This window comes from Rosa chinensis, chromosome 5, assembly GCF_002994745.2.
Source record: "Rosa chinensis cultivar Old Blush chromosome 5, RchiOBHm-V2, whole genome shotgun sequence".
In the NCBI taxonomy this organism is placed as follows: Eukaryota; Viridiplantae; Streptophyta; class Magnoliopsida; order Rosales; family Rosaceae; genus Rosa; species Rosa chinensis.
The window spans coordinates 3,768,257-3,780,164 of record NC_037092.1 but is presented as its reverse complement, the minus strand read 5'-3'; positions in this window follow the sequence as shown (position 1 = coordinate 3,780,164).

Sequence of the window (11,908 nt, the reverse complement as noted above, 5' to 3'; positions counted from 1 at the left end):
TTGAAGGCTATCCCTTCACATGGAACAATGGCCGTGATGATGAAGGCTTTGTCGAGGAACGGATTGATCGGGGTTTAGCCAATGTTGAATTCGTGGCTCTATATCCTCATATTTCCTGTCACCACCTAGTCAGTAAGGTCCCTAATCACCGACCCCTTCTGTTTGGAATCTTAACAGAGATTCAATGGGTTGCTGCTAATTCTAAGAAGAGACGTCGTTTTCATTTTGAGGAAATGTGGCATTCAGATGAAAACTGTCAGAGAATTATTGAACAGAGTTGGCGTGCTTCTGTGGCTTCTGAACATCATGGGGTTGACTGTTTATCTGATTGTGCTCATTCTCTTTCAGTTTGGAGTCATACTGAGTTTGGGAGTATAAGGTTTCAAATTAGATAGGTTCAGCGCCGACTTGAAGTAAGACATGCTCATGATCCAGACCCTCTTTCCTTGTTGCAGACTTCTCAGCTAGAAAATGAACTGACAGAATTACAAGACAAGGAAGAGATAATGTGGAGACAGAGATCGAGGTCTACTTGGCTGAAGTTTGGCGACCGCAATACTCGATATTTTCAACAGCCATCTTGTAGATAGCGAAACAATGTTGTCCATGGTCTTTATGATTCTCAGGCTGTCTGGAAAATGGACTCAGATGTTATTGGGAATTTGTTCTGCGCTTATTTTTCTGGTCTCTTTACAAAATCCAGTGGTACTGGTATGGAGAGGGTTTTGTCTTATGTTCCAAAACTAGTCAGCAGGGCCCAAAATATTATGCTTTTACAGCCGTTCGAGAGACCTGAATTAGAGTCCACTTTGTTTCACATGGAGCCTTCAAAATCACCAAGGGTGGATGGTATGTTGGCATTATTTTACCAGAGGCATTGGCACATTGTTGGGGCTGAAATCTCTACTATACGTCTACAAGTGTTGAACTGAGTGGCCAACAATCAAGATTTCAATCACACACTCCTTGCACTAATTCCAAAAGTAGCTACGCCGTTGACAGTCGTAGATTTCAGACCAATTACCCTTTGCAATGTGATTTATAAGCTGATTTCAAAAACCTTTGCAAACCGTTTAAAGAAGGTGCTGGCATCAGTAATTTACCCTTCTCAATATGCTTTTGTTCCAAAAAGAAACATCCTGGATGATGTTATGGTGGGCTTCGAAGCAACACACTTTTTCAAGCGTTTAAAGGATGTTGACCTTAGAGCTATTGCCTTGAAGTTGGATATGGCAAAGACTTATGATAGAGTGGAGTGGTGTTTTTTGGAAGAAATGATGTTACAATTGGGATTTCATCTAGAGTGGGTTCGTAGGATAATGGGCTGTGTCACAATGGCTTCCTTTTCGGTGTTGTGGAATGGAAACCCTCTTGGTCACTTTGTCCCTACTAGAGGAATTCGACAATGGTGCCCTCTATCTCCTTATCTCTTCTTATTTATAGCTGAGGGTTTCTCCAGCTTGCTACGATTTGCTGAGGGCTCAGGTCTGTTGTTTGGGTTACAAATATCAGCTTCTGCTTTAACAATTTCTCATCTCTTTCATGTTGATGACAGCCTCCTATTACTATTTATGAAGAAGTATTTGGCCAGAAGATAAACTTCCAAAAGTCGGCAATCTCTTTCAGTCCTAATATTTCACCAGAGTATATAGACTTCATCAGCTCCTTCTTGGGAATTCCAGTGGTAGATTGCCATGAGAAATATCTGGGCTTACCAACCTTGGCAGGGAGAACCAAACGATGTTTATTTAAGTCTGTACGGGATAAAGTTTGGTATAAGGTCTCTGGTTGGAAGGAAAAACTTTTATCTCAGGCAGGGAAGGAGATTTTACTGAAGTCTGTTGTTCAGGCAATCCCCTCATACTCAATGACTGTCTTTCGGCTGCCTATTTATTTTCGTCATGATTTGTTAGGTCTTTCAACGAGGTTCTAGTGAGGAAGAAAAAAGGGCAAGAAAGGGATTCATTGGTTATCGTGTTCTAAACTTTGTCGGAGTAAGTTACAAGGCGGTTTGGGCTTTCGAGATTTTGTGGATTTTAATCAAGCTTTGTTAGCTAAACAAGCATGGAGGCTGCTTTCAAACCCAAATTCTTTAGTTGCTCGAGTTTATAAAAGCAGATATTACCCATACTCCTCATTCCTCAATACACCTGTTGGCAGATCATCTTCATACATTTGGAGGTCCATTCTTTAGGGAAGGGAACTTCTTACTTCTGGCCTAAGATGGAGGGTTGGGGATGGCAGCTTAATTTCAATTTACAGGGATGCTTGGTTACCCTTACCTCATTCTTTTCGCATCCAGTCCCCACCAGGTATATAGTTCAATGCTCCAGTTTCTTGTCTAATAGGTGCTGATGGTTGTTGGAATTATGAAATAATTGTCAATACCTTTTGGGATTCAGAGATTGTGGCAATTTTGTCCATTCCTTTATCTCCTTCTCCGGTTCTAGATAGGTTGTGTTGGCATTATACCAAGAATGGTTTTTACTCAGTGAAGAGTGGTTATAAGCTTATATTGCAGAAAAGAGATCTACAGAGTGGTGGTGAAGGCAGCTCTACCTCACAGGAGCAAGCATTTTCTTTTGGCAAGCTCTAATTGGTATTCTGCCTTGTGCTTTTCACCTTCATAGGTGACATCTGCTTTTAACTCCAATTTGTGCTCGCTGCAATTTATTTCCTGAGACCACACTGCATGCTCTATGGTCTTGTCCTAAGGCCAAGGAGGTCTAGCAACTCTTTCCTTTTCGTAGTGTAGTTGGTCGTTGGAAGCAAGGCTCTTTTAAGGATCTGTTTCAACACATAGTTTCTGTTTTATCCAAATCAGAAATTGCTCTTGTGGTGTGCTTATGCCATCGCATTTGGCAAGCCAGGAATGAAGAGATTTTTCAGCAAAAGTTCATAATTGCTAACACTCTGTTATCCCAAGTTGTCTCTTCTCTTGCTGATTTTCTTTCTGCTACAGTGGTATTCTCAATATTAGTTCATATGGTGGCTTATGGTGAAAAATGGCTAAAACCTCAGTTTCCTTTTCTAAAACTGAATGTTGATGGTGGTGTGAATGTTGATACGGGCATGAGAGGTCTTGGTGCTATTTTAAGGGATGAAAATGGTGATTTGTTGTTGGCAATCTCTGAAGGAATGGTCGGGCGTTTTGGTGCAAAGGCGACTGAACTGTATGCTGCAGCGTTAGGACTTCAGGTGATCTCTCAGGCAGGTTTTCAATCCTTTAACATTATTCTTGAGTCTGATGCTTTGTCTATGATTTCTGACCTTAAGAGAGATGAAGTTGATTTATCTATAGAAAGTTGTCTTGTAGAAGAGATGAAGACTATGTTTCACCTATTAAATTCAGTTGTTTGTACATATTGCCCTAGGAAATATAATCAGGCAGCGCATATGTTAGCTAGGAAAGCGTTGTTTCCTGCATTTCAAGTTTGGGTAGAGGAAGGGCCACAATGGCTCTCCGATGTATTGACTGCTGATGTTTGTATCTAAGTTGCTTAATATATTATGCAATTCCTTTCTCCAAAAAAAAAAAAAAGGTTCGTTGGATTGATCTTGTTGGAACTGATTGGTTTGGGTTTTAGGGTTTGTGATGGCGTCTTAGAGATCTCGAGCAGTGAGGATTCCGGGTCTGACGTGTCCCTCATTGTGGCGGATAGGATATTTATTGACTCGTTGCGTCCGTCTGCCCATGCAGGAACCTTACTGTCCGCTCCGCTAGATATCGAGCCACTACAGACCATACATTGAGAAGTAGCAATGGGTCATGCCGGGCGTCCAGAGAGCTCTTGAGTAAGGGAGGATGTTGCCGCTCGTAATAGGCGCGAGGAGAGGCTAGCGAGCAATAGCACTGCTAGCGGTTCTGCTGGAGGGGGAGAGGCTGGCGGCGAAGAAATAGAGTCCGCCTGGGTTTTACGTGACGGTACCGCAATTGATGAAGCGGGAAGGCCGATGACTGTGTCCGCCATAAACTGTCTGAAGCGGGTGTTCCGCCTGCCCGGAGTGATGAAGTTGCGCCCGCCAACCACTGATGAGAAGACTTCCATTCTGCCAGCTGGTATGTTGTCATGCACGAGGTCATCTTCCACCAGGGAGTGACGTTTCCCCTTCTGCCAAATCTCCAAATTTTGGTTTGCAAGTTTGATCTCGCATTTGGGAAAATTTGCCCTAATATGTGGCGGTTGCCTATGGCGCTCAACTCGCTATGGCGCTTGTCAGGTTGCGAGGGTGATGCGCTAAAAGCAAGCGCGCAATTTAACCCTGAAAATATCGTTAGTAGTATAAGCAAATAGGGATCGTTCTATCCGGGGATTGAGGGTACACTTGTAATTGTGAAACAAATAAAGAAAAGTATTATTTACAAAAATAAAATAAAGAATATAAATATATACAAGTAACAAAATAAAAAGGGAGGGGGGTTTAAGAATTATAGAATTGAAAATTAAGATAAATAAAATAAAGAAAATGTAAAAACATATATACAAGGGTGGATCAAAACCACATCCATATGCAAGAAATCCAATTACAATTCATATAGTTGATTTTAAATGTCATGAGAGAGGAGTTGATCATGTGAAACATTCGAAAGCAAATGATTTCCCATATTTTACTTTTCAATGCTAATTAATCTAAGCGAAAGCACCTAGATTAATCCTATCAAACATGCAATCAAGCCCTAGAAAGCTAGTCAATCATGACATGTTCAACGCATTAGACATAGAGAAAGGCTATCAACTCAAGTGTACAACTTAGTATGGAAAAGTCCACCTAATTGCAATCCTCTTTAATTAAATTCGGTCTTTGCACAAAACCTTTACTACTTTGATTCAAGTTTACACAAAACGAAAAGTCGATTTCATGTTCTTAAACCTAGCACCAATTATATCAAAACCCTAAGTGTTTGCAACCACATAAGATTAAAATACAAAAGTTTTCTATCATGCAAATTTAATTAAACAAACCCACATAAGCAACATAAAAATCAACATATAGAAATCACAACTTTATCTCAAAACATATAAACGGGCTTTAAACTTTGCCCTTAACATTATTTGTTAACTAGAATTCATAGTTCTACAAATCTAAACAAAGAAAACCAAAAGAAATTACAAGGAAAAAGATAGAATTACACCATGAAGGGAGTGGATGATGAAGAGCTTGAGACGTTGATCTTGAATCTTTAAAGCAAGACTTCACTATCACGGCACAAGGTGGATGATGACGGCTAGGAGGCTTCATGGCTTCTTCTTCTCTTCTTCTCTTTGCTTAAAAATGCAGAAACTAAAAACTAGAGAATGGAGAAGAAATATGGAGAGGAAATGGAGAGATAAAGAAGATGGAATGGGTGAAGGAATTGGTCACTAAGGAAAATGGAGAGGAAATGGTGAGACAAGAAGATGAAATGGATGAAGGAATTGGTCACTAAGGAAAATGGAGAGGAAATGGTGAGACAAGAAGATGAAATGGATGAAGGAATTGGTCACTAAGGAAAATGGAGAGGAAATGGTGAGACAAGAAGATGAAATGGATGAAGGAATTGGTGATTGAGAGTGAGAGGAGAATGTGTTTAAATAGGGAAGAAAAAGAAGAGTGAAATGATGAGATGAAGAAAAATAATGAAAGTGGAGTATGAAAGTGGTTTGTAAAATATGTAAAAGATGAGGTAATGATGAAAGCAAAGCATGAAGGTGAAGAAATGTGGAAGTGATGATGATCTTTTAGGGTAGAAAAAATGTATCCAAGGAAAAAGAAATGCTTTCTTCATATGGGTGGGAAACATGAATATGTGGTGTTGAGCTGTTTTCAGGTCAGTTTCTTCCCCTTTATTCCTTCAATTATTTCTCCATCAAAAATTCAGAATGAGCCTTCGACTTCTTCATAAAAAATGTTCCACTATGAGTGTAGATCATGCTGACAAATTTTCAGAGCTTTATTCCATGTGGTTGGGCCGGAAATGCTGCTGGACCTCTTACAGGTCCAGTTTTCCGGTTTTGCTTCTGTAGAAAATTGGGCTGATTGTTTGAAGGCCTTCCACTCATATTTTTCTCTGGTACTCTTCATAAGAAATGATCCTTTGGGTGTCTAGAATGGATCTGGAGAGTTTCAGCTCATTTCGAGTTCATTTGGTCAGGTGGCCGCTCCTTCTTCCTTGCTTGGCTCTGATTCTCCTAGCCGGAGTAAGAAAATATTCAAGGTTGACTTTTTAGTGCATTTTCATTCTTCTCCATCATTTCTAGGTAATTATGGACGTAACACTCATTTCTTCTTCATCTACTCCAATGTACCTAAAAATAGAAATTAAGTTAAAAATCGATTCGTTAAGGAATAACTAAGCAAAATGTGAGGAATTAACATTTAAAATATCACATTAAAATGCGCCTATCAAATTCCCCCACACTTAGCTTTTGCTAGTCCCTTAGCAAAACAAAACAAAAAAAAATCCAAAACAGAACAAAGACTTGACAAAAAGTAAGTAAATGACTCTATTGCTCCTAACTGTTGTCTCAGAGACTCCAAACTCATGGCTTTAAACACTTAATCAAAATCACAAAGATAATTTCATGGTTAATAAACCTGTGACATTCATATGACTAAGCAAGATATGGAGAACTTAAGTTATACAGTGAATGATAGCATGTTTCGAACAAGTCCAATCCAAACTCACAGGGCATACTCTCGATTTTTCTCTCAGAAATGGCTATGCTTAAAAGCTTCACACTCAAGTATATGCAAGAGAACAAATTGTAAGGCAACAAATAGCTTGCATATTTCATCAATAAACACATTTTGTGAAGAATTTTTAAAGACCTCATGAAATGACTAAGTGCACAAATGGACCTAAACCATAAGCTCGACTGCGTAACTGACTCCACTAACCAAAGACTGCCCATCTCAAGGATCAAGTCAGCACTTAAAACAGGTTGTAATGGGGCAAAGCTAGGGTTTTCGAAATGAAGATTAAGGATACAAAAAATCCTAAGGACCTAGCAGAGCATATAAGGACCACTTTATGTCATCATTTTTGTAGACCAAATATCATTGTTTTGGGCCAAACCTTCGCTCTAACCAACATGGGAATGGACAAAGGCATAATTTTCAACTTTGAGCCTTCTACAAATTTGCAAGTCCAAAACCACACTTCAACATTTTCCCAAGAGTTTTCTTTTCAATTTTTCTTCTCTTTTGCCGCTTTTCTTTCTTTCTTTCTTTTTTTTTTCAAGGCAAAATTTTTTTTTTCTTGGATTTTCCCCACCCCACACTTGTCTTTCATCGTCACCCCTACATACTATGTCATGCTCTACTAAGTCCTTAAGACAAGGGTAGAGATATCCTGTACTAAGCTCATGGTAGGGTAGTGAGGGTGATGAAACAAAGGTTTTCAACGTAGGCTCAAAGGGGTTCATTCTAAGGAGTCCCACGACGGGCACAATTGGGGACACATGCTTGTTTGGCTTTGGTGGTTACCCTAATGCCTTCTATCCTATCCAGGATCAGTGCATATTATGGCATACAAGTTTTGACAGTCACAACAGCCGAGTTCTAGTACTCTCTAGTCCATTAAAATCTATGGCACATGATCATTGAATTTTCAAAAGAATGATGAGGTTTTGCAAATACAGCCATGAAATTCTGAATTTATCAATAAGCACTCGAAAAGAAAGTATTTTAGCACAAAAACTCACTTTGGGTCAAATGAATCAGACTTAATCCTAGCATGCTTAATGAACCAAGTTACAATCCTATCTCAAATCTTCATACAAGCATCACAATGTCGATTAACCACAGAAATCAATTAAGTCTTATTTTGATTGTGAAAACCTTCAGCCATGAATTCAGAGACATGTTCATCCTAGACGTTTAGAAGCATCCTAAGACTCAAACAAACAAAAACACTCTAAAACCAACATTTTTTTTTTTTTTTTTACAATTTAATTTAATTTCAACACTTAGGTACGGGAACAAGGAGTCTCGATGTGCAATGGGACTGAAACAGCTACCCTTTTTCAAGACTATGTTTAATCCAATATACCTTAGTGTATCACAACATCAATTAAAAACACAATCCAACATCAACTATTTTTGTTTTTTTTTTTTTTTTTTTTTATATATACTACTAAAAACACAATAAAGCAATAATCATTCCCCCATACTTAATTCATGCATTGTCCTCAATGTATAAACAAATATAAAGCATGCAAAGCATAAATCAAGCATAGAAGAGAAAGTTAACGCAACGAAACGTAAAACAACTTAAAATTCATAAAATAGAAGGAAGAGTTTAAGAAAGCAAATCTGCGTTTGATGGCTCCTCCACAGATACGGTTGAAATGGGTTGCCTCCCATGCAGCGCTTAATGTTTAAAGTCTTTCAGCCTAGACTTGTACCTACATTAAATAAAGTTAGTAACTATAATTAAAAAAGAAAAACAAAATAAAAACAAGTATAACTATTAATTACAAACTACAAGTAAAATTAACAAGTATATTGTACAAAAGACACAAGTTAAGTACAAGTGAGTATAAAACGTGAAGAGTATTTTTACAAGTTTAAAGTGTGAAACAACAAAATAATTTACACGTATAGAGTATTCACAAGTATTTCTTTTATTATAAACATTATTGATATCGAATCAAATTCCAAGCGGTAAATCAAGTGAACGTGCGGCCCAAGTATAGTCGCCTAGACACAAACTCCCTTTCAAATCGTTTGGGCAACCTTACTGAAATGGCCAGGTGGGGGAGGGCGAACACGAGAGGAAAAATCCATTTTGGCATGAGCTACTCCCACATTGTGGTTTATGCCCATTTGCAAGCACTTCTGGATTCAAAAACCCGTCATGAACGTTGTCCCCTTCCTAGACACCATTTCACATAGGCTTTCTTACTAAGATGAGAAAGTTCATAAGTGTGAAGACAGTTCAACAAGTGTTAATAAAGGCCGCCCTCAACCTTAAGGGACCTGAGCTAGGTACCAGTAAGGGGTTTAGGCCAATATTAACAAAAGAGACTTCACCTATTCCTCTCAATTTACAACCTACAATTAAAATTCGTGTTCAATAATATCAATAATATTCTAGTTAATTTAAACTAAGTTTCAAACAATTTTTAAACAACAAATATATACAATAAATGACACAATTTAACAAGTGATTTTTCAATCCCCGGCAACGGCGCCAAAAATTGATGCGCTTTTGGGAAGCGCCCAATTTAACCCAGAAATATCGTTAGTAGTATAAGCAAATAGGGATCGTTCTATCCGGGGATTGAGGGTACACTTGTAATTGTGAAACAAATAAAGAAAAGTATTATTTACAAAAATAAAATAAAGAATATAAATATATACAAGTAACAAAATAAAAAGGGAGGGGGTTTAAGAATTATAGAATTGAAAATTAAGATAAATAAAATAAAGAAAATGTAAAAACATATATACAAGGGTGGATCAAAACCACATCCATATGCAAGAAATCCAATTACAATTCATATAGTTGATTTTAAATGTCATGAGAGAGGAGTTGATCATGTGAAACATTCGAAAGCAAATGATTTCCCATATTTTACTTTTCAATGCTAATTAATCTAAGCGAAAGCACCTAGATTAATCCTATCAAACATGCAATCAAGCCCTAGAAAGCTAGTCAATCATGACATGTTCAACGCATTAGACATAGAGAAAGGCTATCAACTCAAGTGTACAACTTAGTATGGAAAAGTCCACCTAATTGCAATCCTCTTTAATTAAATTCGGTCTTTGCACAAAACCTTTACTACTTTGATTCAAGTTTACACAAAACGAAAAGTCGATTTCATGTTCTTAAACCTAGCACCAATTATATCAAAACCCTAAGTGTTTGCAACCACATAAGATTAAAATACAAAAGTTTTCTATCATGCAAATTTAATTAAACAAACCCACATAAGCAACATAAAAATCAACATATAGAAATCACAACTTTATCTCAAAACATATAAACGGGCTTTAAACTTTGCCCTTAACATTATTTGTTAACTAGAATTCATAGTTCTACAAATCTAAACAAAGAAAACCAAAAGAAATTACAAGGAAAAAGATAGAATTACACCATGAAGGGAGTGGATGATGAAGAGCTTGAGACGTTGATCTTGAATCTTTAAAGCAAGACTTCACTATCACGGCACAAGGTGGATGATGACGGCTAGGAGGCTTCATGGCTTCTTCTTCTCTTCTTCTCTTTGCTTAAAAATGCAGAAACTAAAAACTAGAGAATGGAGAAGAAATATGGAGAGGAAATGGAGAGATAAAGAAGATGGAATGGGTGAAGGAATTGGTCACTAAGGAAAATGGAGAGGAAATGGTGAGACAAGAAGATGAAATGGATGAAGGAATTGGTCACTAAGGAAAATGGAGAGGAAATGGTGAGACAAGAAGATGAAATGGATGAAGGAATTGGTCACTAAGGAAAATGGAGAGGAAATGGTGAGACAAGAAGATGAAATGGATGAAGGAATTGGTGATTGAGAGTGAGAGGAGAATGTGTTTAAATAGGGAAGAAAAAGAAGAGTGAAATGATGAGATGAAGAAAAATAATGAAAGTGGAGTATGAAAGTGGTTTGTAAAATATGTAAAAGATGAGGTAATGATGAAAGCAAAGCATGAAGGTGAAGAAATGTGGAAGTGATGATGATCTTTTAGGGTAGAAAAAATGTATCCAAGGAAAAAGAAATGCTTTCTTCATATGGGTGGGAAACATGAATATGTGGTGTTGAGCTGTTTTCAGGTCAGTTTCTTCCCCTTTATTCCTTCAATTATTTCTCCATCAAAAATTCAGAATGAGCCTTCGACTTCTTCATAAAAAATGTTCCACTATGAGTGTAGATCATGCTGACAAATTTTCAGAGCTTTATTCCATGTGGTTGGGCCGGAAATGCTGCTGGACCTCTTACAGGTCCAGTTTTCCGGTTTTGCTTCTGTAGAAAATTGGGCTGATTGTTTGAAGGCCTTCCACTCATATTTTTCTCTGGTACTCTTCATAAGAAATGATCCTTTGGGTGTCTAGAATGGATCTGGAGAGTTTCAGCTCATTTCGAGTTCATTTGGTCAGGTGGCCGCTCCTTCTTCCTTGCTTGGCTCTGATTCTCCTAGCCGGAGTAAGAAAATATTCAAGGTTGACTTTTTAGTGCATTTTCATTCTTCTCCATCATTTCTAGGTAATTATGGACGTAACACTCATTTCTTCTTCATCTACTCCAATGTACCTAAAAATAGAAATTAAGTTAAAAATCGATTCGTTAAGGAATAACTAAGCAAAATGTGAGGAATTAACATTTAAAATATCACATTAAAATGCGCCTATCAGAGGGTCCAACTGTGGTAGAGGTGCTACATTTCTACGAGTTGGTGTACGTGAAGCGCCAAGGTTGCAGCGGGCAGGTGAACTTGAGCCACCACCAGGGGGCGCCCAAGCTAATCGAGAATTTGAAGGATTCCATGTCTACTTGGCGGGGAACCTTCTGTATTGCTACGGCGGGGTGGGAATACCAAGTGGGGCTAAATGAGGGGGCGTCGACATTCAAGATTAAGTCGGAGTTTCAACCTATCCGAGGTTGTCGCTGGCCTCCGCTGCCCAAAGTTGGCGGTTTTGCTTGTATGATAATTCCTCCATTCTGTTCTAATCATTAGCTCTTTTTTTTTTTGGGGCAGCCGGCCTGCGTTTTAACCTGACGCGCGAGGAAGAGTGTCGTGTGGCAAGGATTAGGGGCTGCTGACGGAATCGCAACCTGCTTGACCTACGTCTTCTCACTAGTTAGGAGTTGTTGGTCGATCAACAGTTGACTCGCACCCTTGGTAAGTAACTTCCGCTTATATCTGCCCTAGTTCAGTTTGTATCGGGTTAACCCGTTTTTTTTTTTTTTTTGTAGATTCTCCG